The sequence below is a fragment of the Helianthus annuus genome, chromosome 15 (genome assembly GCF_002127325.2).
Source record: "Helianthus annuus cultivar XRQ/B chromosome 15, HanXRQr2.0-SUNRISE, whole genome shotgun sequence".
In the NCBI taxonomy this organism is placed as follows: domain Eukaryota; kingdom Viridiplantae; phylum Streptophyta; class Magnoliopsida; order Asterales; family Asteraceae; genus Helianthus; species Helianthus annuus.
This window is the reverse complement of record NC_035447.2, coordinates 113,202,990-113,219,528: the sequence shown is the minus strand read 5'-3', so window position 1 is coordinate 113,219,528 and position 16,539 is coordinate 113,202,990.

Below are 16,539 nucleotides of genomic sequence, written 5' to 3'. Positions count from 1 at the left end.
ATCACCTTTTTACAAACTGTTTTACAAAACCTTAAATATTTTACAATGTGATTAACCAGTGATTGAGTCTTTGTAGTCTTCAATTATTGCCGGTATGTTGGGGTTTTGTATGCAAAATGTGAGACACGTTACCATTGGACAAAGAGTTAGCCAATGTGTAATATGACCCACCAGTCAGGATTGACAGTACTGAATGAGTAATTGTGTAGATATAAACATTGTAATCGCTCTCAATACTGCAAATCAATAAAACTCTTCTTGATTAAACTGGGATTCACTCACCAGTATTTCCCACTGACAAAATGTTTTTAAACGCGTTTCAGGTAACAAAATGTGAAAGCCAACTAGAAGCCAGCTGGACAGCACTGAAGGCTTGGAAAAATGGCTATAAAATTTACCTAAATAAAGAAGATGTTTTATTTCAATAAAATGGGATTTATCCCTATAAATCAGTTTATATGTTTATTTATATAAAATATGGTGTTTTACTCTGATAAAATATTTCCTAACTACGGTCCTGATGTGATTTCCGCTGCCAAATTGATAAACACCGATACCACCAATACTGATTCTCGTGGCCGCCCGTTCCCGGGACAGATAGGGGGCAGGGGTTGCGACAGAAGGTGGTATCAGAGCTAAGCCACTGATTCAGCCACAGAACTGTTCTGCTGACACCAAAAGTTATCTAAAGTGTTAGGAAATAAATTACGGAAATACGTGCATATTTGTATTTTATTGTTATGTGTTATTTGACTATTTGTTAGTTTACAGTATGAGCGACCAAGGACCTTCCGACGCGTTTCGTCAGTTGTCCAGCTCGCCTAGAAGCGAAGGCACCTCTTCACAGCCTGCCCTCTTAGGGTATTCTGCTGATAATGAAGACAGGATATTCGTGTTTAAGGCTCAGTCTGAAGAGTCATTCCCTCCTAAAAAGAGAGGATGGTTCAGTAGGGGAGTGCATGAACGTAGGAAACGAATGAAAAAGTTGCAACAATAGAGAGTCCTAGCAGCCGCTAAAAGAGAGACGGATGCCCATACACAGGATATGCTTAATAGTAGTTTAGCCAATTTCCATATCCTAGCAACCACAGCTGTCGACCCTAACTTGGAGCAACTGATAGCACCCCAACCACTATCACTGTTCCCTAACCAGCCAATGGAAAATAGAAAACAACCCAGAAAATCAAGTCGAAATGCATGATTTTAACCCATAAGAGATACCTAGGGTACCAGCACCCAATCCCTTAGACCCAGACTACGACCCGTGGTTAGATGATAATAGGGACTATGTGCAACGTTACCCGATACCAGAAGACATGCCCATGCCGAATCTAGGAGCTTACCCAAGTTTGGACCCTCTAGATCCCTACTACGATAGTGATCAATATATTAGGGAAATTTTAGAGAATCCTTACCCGTACCAGGAACCCATGCCCCAGATTCCAAACCCAGTCCCAGCACCTGCACCCCCAATGAGTGCAGAAAATGTGCAAGAGCTCCGAACTTTCGGAGAAGAGATTTTAGAAAGTAGCGAGTGAATGAGACAGGTGGGAGAGCGACTCGTCTGGATGTACGACGAGCGCAATATGGATTTCTGGATGAATCCATATCAGTGAAGGTGATGGTGGAAGTAGTAATAATAATATAATAATATATGTGTATGTTTGGAAAAAAATAATAATAATATATAACTATAAATGCCTACTAGTAGTGTAATTTCAATTTAAGTTGTATTGTAATTTTAAATTTCAGTATTGGTTTGTATTAGATGCATAATATATAAGAAAGAGTAAGTCGCAATGCTCGACGTTTTTGATCAATATGCGCGTTGTGTGATTGGTTGTATTAAATATTATTTTGTGATATTAATATGTGGTAAATGTTTAAAATTCAGATGGACAACGAAGTGAACCAGGAAAACCAGAATAACTAGAACGACAATAACCCGAATAATGAAAATCCAAACAACAATAACAATGTAAACCAAGTGGATAATAGTGCCATCCAACACATAGTGGCACAAGGAATCATAGATGCAATGCCATTTATTATTATTCAAACAGTTAAGGAAGCTGATAATAAAAGTAAACATAGCAGTAAGCGACCAACTGAACCTGAACACAGCGTAAACAATGGACCCTTACTTCAAGTGCCCATTCCTAAAAGAAGAAGAACCATATCTTATGGTTGTTCTTATAAAGAATTCTGGTCCTGCAAACCAATAGAATTCTCGAGCAATGAAGGACCCATTGCAACTTTACGCTGGATAGAAAAGACCGAGGCAGTCCTGAAAATAAGCAAGTGTGCGGAATAAGATAAGATAAGATAATGTTTGCTTCCAATCTGTTTAAGAACTCAGCCTTAGAATGGTGGAACACTATCCTCCAGTCTAGAGGAAGTGATAGGGTTTACAATATGAAATGGGAGGAATTTAAGAACATGGTGGAAAGGAAATTATGCCCTCCCAATGAAAAGGAACAGATAGCAAATAAATTCTTGAACCTTAGGATGACTGGAGTGGATAGTAAGGGTTATACTACTACATTCTTTGAATATGCTAGAATAGTACCAACCCTTGCATCACCCGAACCAATATTAATCTCCCGTTACATCTGGGGATTAATCAGAGAGATTAGACATGTAGTCAAGGCAGCTAGAGCTCAAACTATAGAAGAAGAACTAGCAAATACCTTGACAGATGAGTTAGTACGTACACGGGAAGAGGATCAAAGGAGGAACCTAGCTCAAAGGCTTACCCAGGAATTCCATTTTGGAAATTCCAACCGTGGGAAAAATGTAGGTTCTACCTCTGCACTATATTGCAAGTACTTCAAAAGGAAGCATTCAGGAAGATGTTCCATATGTTGCAATTTCTGCAAAATATCTAGACACAAGGAAGAAGGCTGCAGGAAGAAACTTAACAACAGGATATGCTACAATTGCGGAGAACAAGGTCACATCAAGCCAAACTGTCCGAAACTAGCTCCAGCTACCAACAACAAGAACACTAAAAATGCTAGAGCGTTTGTTCTAACTGCAGATGAAGCCAAGATGATTCCGGACGTGATAGCCGGTACGTTTTTAGTTAATGATGTTTTTGCTAAAGTATTATTTGAATCTGGTGCGAACCAAAGTTTTATTAATACTTCGTTTTGCAAACTTCTAAATCAATCATTAACTAAACTCTCACAAGAATGTCTTGTAGAGACAACAAATGGAGAAACCGTTAGGATTTCTGAAATCTTGCAGGGAGCAAGAATAGAATTTTTAAATCAAAAGTTTATTGCAAACCTTTATCCAATGAATCTGGCAGGATTTGATGTTGTATTAGGAATGGATTGGTTAATAGCCAATAAAGCCAATATTTTATGGGATTAAGAGTCAATTAAAGTAAATTCACCAAGGGGTGAAAAGATCACAATTAAAGGAGATAAGCCATCTAGATCCACGAAATTCATCTCTGTGATGAAAACAGCAAGTTATATAAGAAAAGGGTCATTAGTGTATTTGGTGTCCATAATCACTAACACTAAAGGAAAAGAATTGAAATATATTCAGTGGCATCCCAATTTTCAGATGTATTACCAGAAAAATTGCCAGGATTACCACCAGACAGAGAAGTCGAATTCAGAATCCATCTGCTACCAGGAACAACACCAATTGCCAAAGCACCTTACCGTTTGGCACCCGCAGAAATGCAGGAACTGAAGAAACAACTAGACGAATTGTTGGAGAAAGGATTCATATAGCCAAGTTCATCACCATGGGGAGCACCGATTTTATTCGTTAAAAAGAAAGACGAATCGATGCGTATGTACATTGACTACCGCGAATTGAACAAGGTCACGATTAAGAATCGGTACCCATTACCGAGGATCGATGATCTGTTCGATCAATTGCAAGGAGCTCGATTTTTCTCTAAAATCGATTTAAGGTCAGGATATCATCAATTAAAGGTACAGGAAGAGGACATTCCTAAGACCGCATTCAGAACAAGGTATGGCCATTATGAATTTACTGTCATGCCATTTGGTTTAACCAATGCCCCAGCTGCATTTATGGACATGATGAACCGAATATGTAAGCCATATTTGGATAAATTCATAATTGTATTCATAGATGATATTCTCATATTAGGAACCTCTTCGTGGTTCAATATCAAGTCATCTAAGAAACAATTTTTAGGATCTTAGTGGGAATATTTCAAGTGGACTGCTTGAATATGCAGTTCAACTTGCTATAAATGACAATCTTGACTTGGCTTATGCTTTTATCGAACAAGTTGCAACCGAAAAAGGCTTATGCAGTTTAACTTGCTATAAATAGCCATTCCCTTAACTAAACTAACCTATAAATCTGTTAAGTTTGAATGTGGACCAAAACAGGAAGAAGCCTTTAGAATTCTTAAGTAAAGACTAACCCATGCACCCATACTAGCGTTACCAGAAGGAACTGAAGACTTTGTAGTCTATTGTGACGCTTTTAAGTTAGGTTATGGATGTGTATTGATGCAACGCCAAAAGGTTATAGCTTATGCATCTAGACAACTTAAGAATCATGAAGAGAATTATTCAACCCATGATCTAGAATTAGGAGCTATAATTTTTGCCCTGAAAATTTGGAGACATTACCTTTACGGTAGTAAGTTTACTATTTTCACTGATCATAAGAGTTTAAGGTATGTTTTTGGGCAAAAGGAGTTGAATATGAGACAAAGACGTTGGATGGAAATTATTAGCGATTATGATTGTAATATTCAGTATCATGCAGGAAAAGCCAATGTAGTGGCTGATGCTTTAAGTCGAAAGTATCATGAGAAGCCAAAAAGGGTACGTTCTCTTAAGTTAAATCCGCAGATAGATTTAAATGATCAGATTAGAAAGACACAAGAATCAGTAATCAAGGATGATACTGAAAAGTTAAAAGGAATGATTAAGGAATTAGAACAAGGAACAGATGGAATTTGGAGATTCCATAAGAAAAGAATGTGGATACCTAAATTAGGAAACCTATGCCACCGTATATTAGAAGAAGCCCATAAGTCTAAGTATACGATGCATCCTGGAAATGATAAGATGTATCAGGATCTAAGAAAGAATGTTTGTTGGATAGGAATGAAAAAGGATATAGCAGCTTATGTCTCTAAGTTTTTAACCTGTTCACAAGTCAAAGCTGAACATCAGAAACCCTCAGGTTTATTGCAGCAATTAGAAATGCCAGTATGGAAATAGGAATTAATAACAATGGATTTTGTTACTAAATTACCCAAAACAAGAAAAGGTAATGATACAATCTGGGTGATTGTAGACAGGCTAACTAAGTCAGCTCATTTCCTACCCATGAAGGAAACTTTCAGTATGGAACAGTTAGCTAAATTGTATGTAAATGAAATAGTTTCATTACATGGAATTCCTTTATCAATTGTTTCTGATAGAGATAGTCGTTTCACCTCTCATTTTTGGGCAAGTTTCTAAAAGGCAATGGGAACCAAGTTGAATCTAAGCACAACTTATCATCCTCAAACAGATGGACAAAGCGAAAGGACAACTCAGACAATGGAGGACATGCTTAGAGCTTGTGTAATTGATTTCAGAGGTAATTGGGACGATCACTTACCATTGATAGAATTTTCTTACAATAACAACTATCACACAAGTATCAATGCTGCACCATTCGAAGCACTATATGGACGAAAGTGCCGAACCCCAGTCTCTTGGGCAGATATTGGGGAAAAGCAACTATCTGGACCTGAGATAGTACAAGAAACAACCGACAAGATCATTCAAGTCAAGGAACGACTGAAGGCAACACGTGATCGATAGAAGAGTTATGCTGATAACAGGCGAAAGCCATTGGAATTTAAGGAAGGAGACAAAGTATTATTGAAAGTCTCTCCTTGGAAAGGAGTAGTCAGATTCATCAAAAGGGGAAAGCTAAGCCCCTGGTATGTTGGACCTTTTGAGATTATTAGAAGAATAGGACCTGTAGCCTATCAGCTACAACTGCAAGAGGAAAAGGCAGGAATACATGATGTATTTCATGTCTCTAATCTCAAGAAATGCTTAGATGATGAATCACTGGTAGTGCCTCTTAAGGACATAGAGGTAAATGAACAACTTAAATTTGTAGAAAGGCCTCTACAGATTGAAGACAGAAAGATTAAGAATCTCAAGCACAAGAGATTAGGTCTGGTTAAAGTGAAATGGGACTCCAAAAGAGGACCAGAATACACATGGGAGCTTGAATCAGAAATGCAAAGGAAATATCCACACTTGTTCCAGTAGATCTCGAGGACGAGCTCTAAAACAAGGTGGGGATGATATAACAACCCTCCTGAATATTTTCGACACCATAATATATTTTAAATCTCCCAATATGTTCTAAAATACACCCCATATGCGAAAACGGGACCCGAATACCGTTAATTTGCAAAAATAAAATAAAAACCAAATTTAATGGTCTCTCGCGGGTCGCGTAGCCCTTGGCTACCACCTACGCGGGCTACGACAACAAGGAGTTAGGGCAAGCCCCTGAGCCGCCACGTGTTCCAGTCGTGTCGTGCCTAGTAGTCGACTCAGCAACCCTAGGGCCTACCCTAGGGAGCCTCGCAGGCCGCGAAGGCCCTGGCAGTGTTCTACGCAGGGCGCGACAAAGGTGAAATCAGGCCCTATAAATTGCAACGAAGGCCTTCAGTCCCAACTCGCTCACACCTCTCTTTCTCTCTCGAATTTCTTAAGTGTAGAAGCTATTCTCGGGTATAATACCCCCCTAAATAACGAAGTTCTGCTCCGTTGTAAGAATCATAACCCCGATTACGTATTAGATACATTGCCCGATTGATCCAGGGTTCCGTAACGGTTGTCGAGGTTCTGCCGACGTAGTCGTTGGAATGCCGTCTCGGGGAGGGTATTACTAATGTAAATATTAAGGGTTATTATACTACCACGTGTGCATTTGTGTAAATTATAGATAATCACCAGGAAACCCTTACAGAAAACCTAAGACAACAATGTGAGTAATCTCCTTTTTACAAACTGTTTTACAAAACCTTAAATATTTTACAATGTGATTAAGCAGTGATTGAGTCTTTATAGTCTTCAATTACTGCCGATATGTTGGGGTTTTGTATACAAAATGTGAGACACGTTACCATTGGATAAAGAGTTAGCCAATGTGTAATATAACCCACCAGTCAGGATTGACAGTACTGAATGAGTAATTGTGTAGATATAAACAATGTAATCGCTCTCAATACTACAAATCAATAAAACTCTTCTTGATTAAATTGGGATTCACTCACCAGTATTTCCCACTGACAAAATGTTTTTAAACGCGTTTCAGGTAACAAAATGTGAAAGGCAACTAAAAGCCAGCTGGACAACACTGAAAGCTTGGAAAAGTGGCTATAAAAGTTACCTAAATAAAGAAGACGTTTTATTTCAATAAAATGGGATTTATCCCTATAAATCGTTTTGTAATGAAAACTTGGATTTTATCCCAATATGTTTATTTATATAAAATATGGTGTTTTACTCTGATAAAATATTTCCTAACTACGGTCCTGATGTGATTTCCGCTGCCAAATTGATAAATACCGATACCACCAATACTGATTCTCACGGCCGCCCGTTCTCGGGACAAATAGGGGGCGGGGGTTGTGACACCGATCTTCCTCTGAATCAGACCATGTATCACAAAAGCCTTTGTTATTCATCTTGCATGACCAACAATCTCGCATACTAACAAGCAATTAAACAAACATCATAATAACAAGATCACTTTTGATTTCTAAAATTGAGAGATAATTAATGCAATCCGTTTCTTGACAGACTATATATACAGACTGATACGACACGAGTGTAGAGACGCGTCGCTTGGGATACGGCTTCATAACCATCACATCCTTTAATCCATACAATGTGTCTTATCATTTAACCTGGTTGGATTTCTAATTACAACCTGACGTAATAAAGTAATGTGGCCTCAAGACCATAAATACATAATACATAATTAACGTTTGACCCATTTAGACTAATTAAATAATCTAACACACCAACCTTGTTTGACCCAGTTTATAATTAATTAGGTTTTCATTCTCCCCCCTTAATTATAAATGGGTTAAAGTCTCAATCTTCAGTCTTCAAGTTCCACTAACATCATCGTTAACGACAATGACAAAGTCTTTGTCTAAAACGTCTTCTTCTGTGCACGAGCGGAAGCACACTACACGGATGAAGGAAATCCGGCCTGGTATGGCTAGTACTCGTGAAGAGGCGGATAGATCTGGTTTACGGAATGTTGAATTATGCAAAGAAATCAAGGTTAGTAAAATGTGTAATTCATGTTGGATAGGTATGAATTGGTAGGTTGAGAAAGACCTACGAAATGACTGATAGGATATGAATGGTATGGTATGGAATGTTTAATTTTTTTTACAATGGACATAAGAAGAAAGTATGTCATTAAAAAGTAAATTTCAAAAGTTTGACTAGGAAGTTTTGAGTATTTATTAAACTTTTGTATGATGAATTCGCACGACATGTTTACTTAGGTAGATTAAGTAATGCAGGAATTGAGAGTAATAGTAACGAAAGATGAAGGAAATGATTTTAAAGTAACGTAAAGGTATGCAAGGTACAAGTAACCGTAGAAAACGTAGAATGAGGTTAACGTTGGAGTTAAGCACGTAGGTGGGATTATGTAATAGTAGTTTTGTTGTGGTAACAAAACAAAAGTTAAATGTTATACAGTGCATGTAGAGAATGTAATTTTTGAGATGAGATGAAGATATCAGATCCGTTAAGAACGGGTCATAAGAATGTATGTCTGATTACAAGTTAAAGGAGCATGTATATTGGCCCGTTATTGACAGGTCAAGGAAATGAAAATGATATGTGAAAGTATGATAAGGAAAGTATTGATTTGTTAGGAAGAAGTCAACTATTTAAATAATTTATGAATAAAAAATGAATAGTCACCCATTTTTATGGTGTACCAATTAGAGTTAAGCATATATGAGTATGTATAAATTACAAAGTAAGATCGTATAGTCGACGAAAACGATATGAATACCGAAATAAACATAAAGGAACGTTAGTAATGGGAAGTTGGAATTTCCTCCAGCAAACAAAATGATGAATGAACCGCTAGCTATGAAGTGCGTTAGCAGCAAGCACTATTTAGTGAAAGTGAGAAGAGAAGAGATAATCATCGTGATGGGCTAGCGGTCGCGTCAAGGGGACGTAGAGAAGAGATAATTAGTGTTAAATTGATGTATTTTGATTTTTATGATGGATTCTTGTTAGAGGAATTGAAAGAAATGTGATACTAGTATGTTTGATGTTTATGCATGAATGATTCATGTTGATTAGAAGGAGGAATTTGATGAATTATGAATGAGATTAGAAGGATATGCATGAACTAGTTGTACACTATGCTTAGGAGGTAGTACACACATCAAAAGTATGATGAAATTATGAAGAACTTAAGATTAGATCACTTGTAAGTGATTAACAAAGTAGTTATGAAGTGGGTTTTTGATGATATGATAGAAGTAATGATATGCTTATGTTAATAATGTTGAAAAATCATATATGTGTAAGTATGTTTCAAGAAATTGGATAAGAAATGATGGATTAGCATGTTTTAAGGTTAAATGATAAACTTAATATAAGATCCGTGTGATAAAAAGGATTTGATGAATGATGAATAAGCTAACTATCTTGAGAATGATATATGATAGTTGATGCTTAATAAGCGACATGGAAGCTTGGGAAGGAAGCGGGTCAAATGAGACTAATGCGCACGGGAAGCATATTCGAATGCTAGGTAAGTAAGCTTACACCCTTTTTTGTAGAATATCTATTCGTTGTATTGATTGCGAACATGGTAAGTAAATTTGTGAAGTATGACGTTCCGACAAGTATTTGATACGGGTCAGAATATGTGGGTATGATAAGAAATTAAAGTTGATGTATAAAAAGGGTAAATTGGACATTTGGAACTAATGGGTCAAATGGTGGAGATGTCACCATTTGGCATTATCGACTAATGAATGGTTTTGTCAAGTATAATGAATTCACAGATTGAATAGCGAACGGATCTCGTTGTTATCATCTAACTATTTGGGTGGATGAAGTATTAAACGGATCTTAACTTTGATCCAAGCAAGGTATGTGTGTTTAGAGTTGTAGTCAAGTGATAGGGCTGGTTGAAAGTGCAATGAAGTCCTTTGTTGTAAAGGATGGAGCGAAGTTGACAAAAATGCCCTTGATAGGTATATCGGGCAAACGACTTTAAAAGGGTGTTTAGAAACAAGCCATTAGATTAAATGATTACTTTGGACATGTATGAAAGCGAAAAGTATGATCTTTGCGAGTCAAAGTCCTTAAAAAATGCGTAAATACCCTTAACAGGTCAAAATAACATTTAAGTGGAAATGAGTTGGGATGTTGTAAGAAACCGGTGATTGGAACCTTATATAATAGACAAATGTTAAGAATTATGAGGTTTATAAGAAATTGAAGTCAAATAAACAAGTTACGTTGATGAAAGCATGAACGGGTCAAAACTTGTAAAAAGGGTAACGAGTCGAAAGCTTAAAAGTCTAAAATTTTGTAAACATGGATGTTGGATGTTAACTCCATGTGATATAGAATTAAAGTACGAACGCGTAGGAAAAAGAATCGTGCAAAACGGATCAAAAACGAGAGAGTTATGCTCGTTTCCGTAAAACCGGATTGTGCTGGGAATCTGCAGCAACCAGCTGCAACTTGCTAATCAAATCAGGTCGTGGCGCTACGCGACGGAGAGGGCCCCAGGCCGTGGCGCGATGCGACGGGGGCACGTTTCAGCAAAAATTGTTTTCTCGACTCGTTTTGTCTTGGGAACTCATTTAAATGCGTTTTAATCACTCGTAAGCTAAGTATGACCAACTTAATTCATGATTTAGTAAACGTAGGTATGTGTGAAGGTAAGTATGCATGTTTATATGTATCTAAACAAGTATACGTGGATATATGAAGGTATGTATGTGAGTAGGCATGTATGAGTTAGGTATGTTGCAAGTAGGGATGTATGTATGTATATATGTTCATGCGTATGTTGGTAGGTATGAATAAACTTATGCACGTATGCATAAATGTATGTATGTTTGTATATAGTGTATGTAGGTAGGTATGTATGATCTTATGCATGTATGTAGAAAGCCACATTATAAAGAGTTTTGCTTGAGGACAAGCAAAGATTCAAGTGTGGGGGTATTTGATACGCGCAAAAAAGCAACATATAAATTATATCAATTGTGGCATAAAACTAACCCTTTTTTAGTACTAATGTTGGAAAAAGCGTGCTTTTGTGTTCCTTTTGTATTTTCAGGATTAAATGAGCTCAAATTAATAAAAGAAGCAAAAAGACAGTGAAATCTGACATAAATATAAGAAAAGGAACAAAAGTGGATTGCCCGACCCCTCGACAGCGTCCTCCCAAGCAAAACAGAGAAGACAGAAGACTGAACACGCCCCGTGCTCAGCGAGCACGAGGCCGTGCCCAAGAAGCAGCAGAAAAGACAAACCTATAGAAGCTTATATTGCCCACCACGGGGCCGTGCCCAGCGGACACGAGGGCGTGGTCAGAGTGCTGCAGGCGCATTCATTGTAACTGCAAATTACAATTAATGAAGAGAGAGAGAGTGTCAGACGGGCACGGGGTCGTGCCCAGCGGACATGGGGCCGTGCCCAGACTTCTGTTTAGCCTATAAATAGGAGTGCTTGGAGCCATTGCAACTCATCCCTTGGCACACCACCTCTCTCACACTTCATCCACCACCCACAACCATCACAACACCATCATCCACCACCATCATCCACCACCATCATCCATTGTCCATCATAGAGTGTGTGAGTCGTCTCGGGATCCAAGATTGATCGTAAGAGTTCTTGACAATCAAGGACATGTTTGCCTAAGTCTCTTACATCACTTGGTGAAGACAAGTGTTTAGTATAATACTTTTTATTTTTAATCTTTTGCACACTTTAATTGGTTTTGTATTAATGACTTTAATAACTAGTTTCTTATGTTGAAGGTGATTCTTCCTTATCGTTTATCCGTGGTGTCTTGGCATTATTTTACTGTCTATATAAAATAAAAGATTTTCACCATTCATATCTCCACGGTCTATATGGAGGTATGTTGGCTACCTGGTCGGGGGTTAAGGGAACGGTTTGGTAAGAGTCTTGCCCTTGTTCAGCGTTTAGAGGTCCTGCAAGGGACCTGGGTCAAATTTAGTAGGACCTCTTTCAATACCCAAAGGTATTGGATGGCGGGGGTCCAAACTCTTTGATCCCCTCATAAGTTAAACTACTATTAATACTATAACCCAGCTATTTAGGATTGTATCCCTGCTGACTCAGACTACTTAGTCGAGGGTAACGTCACCTCCAAAAGAGGGGCCTACCATAATTTGCATTAATAACTTAATTAATTATCTTTCAATAATCCGACCCTTTAGGATTGTATCCTTGCTGACTCAAACTACTGGGTTGTGGGTAACGACACCTTCAAAAGAGGGGCCTACTATAACAACTAAGATAATCTCTTAAACAAGTGCAAAAGTGCGAAAATAATCAAAGGTTATACTAATACACGAGTCAGATCCAAGTGATTCATCTTGTCTATCTGTTTTTATTTTATTTTTATTTTTCAGCATTTAGTTAGTTTTATTTTCTTAGTTTAAAACCTTTTTCTAACATTTTGATTTGATTAGACGTTGAGGATAAACCGGTACTAAAACCTCTTGTGTCCTTGGACGACCTCGGTATCTTACCAACACTATACTACGTTCACGATGGGTGCACTTGCCCATATTTGTGTTTAGTGTTAGTAAATATCGTGTTTTATAAATTTAAAACTTGGCTAAAGAAAGTGTAAAAAGGGCTTAAAATATATACCTAAAACATATTACACTACACACGCATCAAGTTTTTGGCGCCGTTGCCGGGGACACAAGGATTTTAAGAAAGCTTAAAATCGACGGCCTAATCAGTTTTTCAAAACCTTTTTTTTAAACGCGCGCACATTTTTCTGCATTTTAGTTTAGTTTGCATTTACAGTAGCCTGAACACGGGGCCGTGCTCACTGAACACGCCCCCGTGCTGCATATTTTTAGTTAGATACCCAGATACAGAGTCTGAACACGGGGTCGTGTCCACCGAACACGCCTCCGTGTCCAACAAGTCCAGTAACTTTAATTAAAAACGCCCAGATACAGACCCTGAACACGGGGCCGTGTCTACTAAACACGGGGCCATGTCCAGCTTCTGTTTCCGTCTTTGTTTTTGTTTTCTGGTCCCAAGACTCAAGTGTGGTATGTTGAGTGATTCTTATGGATCAATACTCAGGAGGCTACACCTATGAGGAGGATGATTATATGAGAGACTATTGCACTAATTGTGGAAACCCGCGTTCGGTACAATATTGTAACTTATTTCAACCATCGACTTCATACAACTATTACGAGGAGCCCGGGTACGAGCCATCGACTTCATACACATCCTATGAAGACCAAGGGTATGAACCTCCTCCCTCATACTCATATTTTGATGAACCAAGGTATGAGCCTTCATACTCATCCGACCCTTTAGGATTGTATCCTTGCTGACTCAAACTACTGGGTTGAGGGTAACGTCACCTTCAAAAGAGGGGCCTACTACAATAACTAAGATAATCTCTTAAACAAGTGCAAAAGTGCGAAAATAATCAAAGGTTATACTAATACACGAGTCGGATCCAAGTGATTCATCTTGTCTATCTGTTTTTATTTTATTTTTATTTTTCAGCATTTAGTTAGTTTTATTTTCTTAGTTTAAAACCTTTTTCTAACATTTTGATTTGATTAGACGTTGAGGATAAACCGGTACTAAAACCTCTTGTGTCCTTGGACGACCTCGGTATCTTACCAACACTATACTACGTTCACGATGGGTACACTTGCCCACATGTGTGTTTAGTGTTAGTAAATATCGTGTTTTATAAATTTAAAACTTGGCTAAAGAAAGTGTAAAAAGGGCTTAAAATATATACCTAAAACATATTACACTACACACGCATCAAGTTTTTGGCGCCGTTGCCGGGGACACAAGGATTTTAAGAAAGCTTAAAATCGACGGCCTAATCAGTTTTTCAAAACCTTTTTTTTAAACGCGCGCACATTTTTATGCATTTTAGTTTAGTTTGCATTTACAGTAGCCTGAACACGGGGCCGTGCTCACTGAACACGCCCCCGTGCTGCATATTTTTAGTTAGATACCCAGATACAGAGTCTGAACACGGGGCCGTGTCCACCGAACACGCCTCCGTGTCCAACAAGTCCAGTAACTTTAATTAAAAACGCCCAGATACAGACCCTGAACACGGGGCTGTGTCTACTAAACACGGGGCCATGTCCAGCTTCTGTTTCCGTCTTTGTTTTTGTTTTCTGGTCCCAAGACTCAAGTGTGGTATGTTGAGTGATTCTTATGGATCAATACTCAGGAGGCTACAACTACACCTATGAGGAGGATGATTATATGAGAGACTATTGCACTAATTGTGGAAACCCGCATTCGGTACAATATTGTAACTTATTTCAACCATCGACTTCATACAACTATTACGAGGAGCCCGGGTACGAGCCATCGACTTCATACACATCCTATGAAGACCAAGGGTATGAACCTCCTCCCTCATACTCATATTTTGATGAACCAAGGTATGAGCCTTCATACTCATCCGACCCTTTAGGATTGTATCCTTGCTGACTCAAACTACTGGGTTGAGGGTAACGTCACCTTCAAAAGAGGGGCCTACTACAATAACTAAGATAATCTCTTAAACAAGTGCAAAAGTGCGAAAATAATCAAAGGTTATACTAATACATGAGTCGGATCCAAGTGATTCATCTTGTCTATCTGTTTTTATTTTATTTTTATTTTTCAGCATTTAGTTAGTTTTATTTTCTTAGTTTAAAACTTTTTTCTAACATTTTGATTTGATTAGACGTTGAGGATAAACCGGTACTAAAAGCTCTTGTGTCCTTGGACGACCTCTGTATCTTACCAACACTATACTACGTTCACGATGGGTACACTTGCCCACATGTGTGTTTAGTGTTAGTAAATATCGTGTTTTATAAATTTAAAACTTGGCTAAAGAAAGTGTAAAAAGGGCTTAAAATATATACCTAAAACATATTACACTACACACGCATCAATAGTAAACATAAGTTATGCTTTTATTTAGTAAATGAGTCGATTGATGAACTTATGTGAAAGTGTTAGTTTGGAAAATGAACTTTCTAGTAAGTCAAAACATTTATAACAAAAGAAATTTAATGGTACAAATTTCCGTTGCGACTTTTTGTCAAATACGAACTAGGGTCTTACATAGAAACGGGCTTACGAGCCTTGGGCCCAACCCACCTAAACCCTACTATATATTCATCTCATTACCCCATTTTCACCATTTTAAAAAATCTTGACTCAAACCCACTTAACTCTCTCTCTCTCATTAAATCCGGCAGTCGGACTCTGACCGACGACGCGACGGAGCCAACGGTACTTCAGCGACGGCACGGTGGGCTGGTGAAAATTCGGCGACTGTCGGTGATAGTCCATGGCGGCAGAACACAGCGGTTCACGGTGGCGGTGACGCCGCACATGGTGGCGGCGGTGGAATCTCGCGGCGGAGTAACATTGTACCCCCTAAATCGGACCTCCCGAACTCACTTTCGGCGTCAGTTTTTCCGTTCGAGCAACAGAAGTGGCAGTTTCAACTCCGGCAATCGTGAATCAAGGTTTCTTCTCCGGTGGTTAACAGCAACAGTGGAGCTGCTGGTGTTAGAGACGACGGGGGGGGGGGGGTCGATTACGTTTGGGACGACGGCAAGTGGCAGAATAAGCCGTAGTCGGTGGCACTCGGGCCTGCCGGCGGCGACAGTGGTGGTCATTATTTTTGGTTGTTCAAGGTTTGGGTTCGGGAATGTTTAAGGTGTTTGAGCACGTCGGGTCTCGGTTCGGGTCCAATTTGTGGCTCGGATCAACGGTCAACAGGTCAACACGGGTCAACAACAGTCAACTGGTAGCTTTGGTTCAGTTTTGGTGTTAGGGTCAAACCTGGGTTAACATGGGTGAGCTGTGGTCAACAAGGTCAGATTTGGGTGTGGGTCAAACCTGGTCAACTCAGTCAACACAAGTCAACCCAATCAACTCAGTCAACATGGTCAACGTGGTCAAACCAGCCAACCATGGTTAACAGGTCAACATGGTTCAAACACGAGATGTGGTAAAATCTTAACGACGTGAATTAGATTATATTGTTTATATAATAAATAATATGTTAACGACGTGAATTAGATTACTTGTTATCAGCTTGTGATTAATCTTATCATTTGTTATTAACTTGTCGTTGATTTTGTTTATATGCATTTAATGTATACCAGGAATCCAATCAAATGAATTTCAATTAGTACTTTAAATATTTACAAGAATCTAACTATGAAATTAG